The sequence below is a fragment of the Argopecten irradians genome, chromosome 6 (genome assembly GCF_041381155.1).
Source record: "Argopecten irradians isolate NY chromosome 6, Ai_NY, whole genome shotgun sequence".
Classification (NCBI taxonomy): Eukaryota; Metazoa; Mollusca; class Bivalvia; order Pectinida; family Pectinidae; genus Argopecten; species Argopecten irradians.
Genome location: NC_091139.1, coordinates 19,026,666 through 19,029,664, shown reverse-complemented (window position 1 = coordinate 19,029,664; position 2,999 = coordinate 19,026,666).

The window sequence follows — 2,999 nt, the reverse complement described above, 5'->3', positions numbered from 1 at the left end:
AGTCCTACATATGAGACAGTCTATGTTAAGTTTTTTTACCAATTAGTAATATGGATTTGTTCTGGAATTATAATAAAGATAGAAAAGACTGGAAAAGTAGCAGGTAAAAATTGTTCAGTTTGGTATCAAAACAGAAAATCATTAGATGCATTGATAATAAGATTGACTTGATATGATAATTTCAAAAGTTGGGGCAACTCTGTTTTGTGTGAAAAAGAATCAATTCATCCATCATATGTATATATATTAACTTCCCTACAACTAATCGATATGGCTGATCACAAATAGTGGGTATATAAACATTTTATACTTTGACAATTATTCATTGACACTGTCATATTTATTGTCTGAAGAAATATTTATTGAATAATATATAATAAGGGAATTCAGTTTGGCCAAGAATCAACTTTCTCAAGAGGGACAAAATTATATTTGTTAACATTGTACATACAATGTATACCCAATGATCATGCAGGGTATTGACAAAATCTGATCCTGTGTGTTAACATGAATACAATATACGGTAGTATGTGGAATTAAACATAATTTGAATGCATAAATTACACTGGTAAAAGTATTTAAAGCATTTTCAGCCCAAAAAGTACACGCGAAATTACATGGTGCGAACTTTAATTCGAGTTTTTACTAAATGGCCGACTGGCGGCCATCTTGGATTTTGATACTTAAAGTTTGTTACCGCTATTTCTCAGAAAGTTTTGAAGGGATCTTTCTCAAATTTCATATGTTGGTTCTCCTAGGGCCCTAGTTGTGCATATTGCATTTTGGGACCAATTGGTCAACAAGATGGCCGACTGGCGGCCATCTTGGATTTTGATAGTTAAAGTTTGTTACCGCTATTTCTCAGAAAGTTTTGAAGGGATCTTTCTCAAATTTCATATGTTGGTTCTCCTAGGCCCTAGTTGTGCATATTGCATTTTGGGACCAATCAGTCAACAAGATGGCCGACCGACTGACGGCCATCTTGGATTTTGATAGTTAAAGTTTGTTAACACTATTTTCCAGACAGTACTGAAGGAATCTTTCTCAAATTTCATATGTAGGTTCCCCTACGACCCTAGTTGTGCATATTGCATTTTGGAACAGATAGGTCAGCAAGATGATTGACAGGTAGCCATCTTGAATTTTGATAATTGAAGTTTGTTACTGCTACATATCTCAGAAAGTACTGAAAGGATCTTTCTCAAGGTTCATATATAGTATGTAGTAAAAGTTTGAAAAGCAGGGAAAAGATCCCTCTTTCTGTTGTCAGACATAGATCATTCTTTGGTGGGCGCCAAGATCCCTCTGGGATCTCTTGCGAACTTTACAGTACATGGACAGTCATTGAGTGACAACCTAGAGAGACGCGTCATTTAAGCATTCTTATACAATGCATTCTTGGCATAATTTTGAGGAACTAAATTATGTCCATGTGAATTTTGCATTATTATTGTTTAAAACTTTTATACATGTGTTGAACATGAATTATAATAACTAATTATAACTTTTCTGCGATTCAAGATAAGATTTGGCTATACATATGTACAATGTACGCCTTTTAAAAATTCGTTGCCAATGGGTGATATCGTAATGATAGCTTATTCTATGTTATACTTCAATGTTTTCGTGATTTTATAAAATCTTTCATTTTACTACTTGTTATGAGAGCTGGTTATTAGAGAGCATATTAATGAAGTTAACGAGACATTTGACCTAATTGTACATTTTGTATATTAAACTATTAGTTATGTAAATCATTGTTCTGTTTGTGTCATTGATATAACCAGATATAAATAGAAATGCGTTATTGATTTGTAATATCTAATTACGTAATGTATATACATTGTACGCAAATGTTGTATGTACTATTATGGATGCAAGAGAGCTAGGGAGAGAGAGAATATGGTTGTGATAAGATTAGCGACTGAATAATTACTATTGTGCCTGAAAACAATAAATGATTAAAACTGTATCTCTGAAACGTTTTTGTTATCTTTATTATTATTTAAGATAAGAGCATCTTTTTATCTGTGGCTTCAAAGAGAATTTTCAATACTTACCGTTTAACTCACCGTTGTTACCGTCATACTATTAGTCTATTGACGCATCATGTTGCATGAATGGTTGTACCTTATTGATTTAAATATATTTTATTTACATATCAAATACAAATGGGATTAGACTCAAGTTGCAAACTTATAATCCGTCTTCTCCCGTAAAAATGACATCTTATATACACATGACCGCAAATATTGGTCAAAATCATGAGTGTATAAAGTATCAAAACTAGCTTTAAGATAAATTTTACAATGTATTTCAGGCATAATGAAATTTCTCTGTACCTGCATGTCTGTATAAAATAACATTACTGAAAGTACAGAATCAATTTATGAATAAATTCTAGACCATCTTTAAATGAATAAAATGTCAAAATTTAGTAATAAACCTTTGTTCAAAAAGATCCATTGAGTTAACTTTTAGAATATGTATCAGAAAAAAAACTGCTGGTTGTACCTTATAATGTACTTACTCTGTTGATATAAGTTTTGTAGCATGATGGATTAAACTCCGAAGGGTGTTTTTTCAGGCTGTGTTCAGAAGAGATTTGAGATAAGAGTTTTAACAATGACCACAGTTAATGGTAGACTAGTCTGTTATGCTTGTTATTTACCTAGGCCAAAATTTAAGCGATTTCATTAAAAACGAAAAAACTCAATTTCATCGGGAATACATTTTGGTTATCTGGCTTTCATGGTACGTATCTCAATATATCGCGATCACAGTAATGTCGCACAAAATTGGGGAAATATAATCATCGCGAAAACAAGCAGCTATACGGCAGATAACAAAATTATAATTACGAAACGCATTTCTGCAAGATTTTTTTCTTTCGATCCATTATATGCATTTCTTTAACGATGAAAATGGAAAAAAAATTGCATCAAGCTTCTCTTCAACTGATTGATCATCTATATTTAGATGACTATAAGATATATATC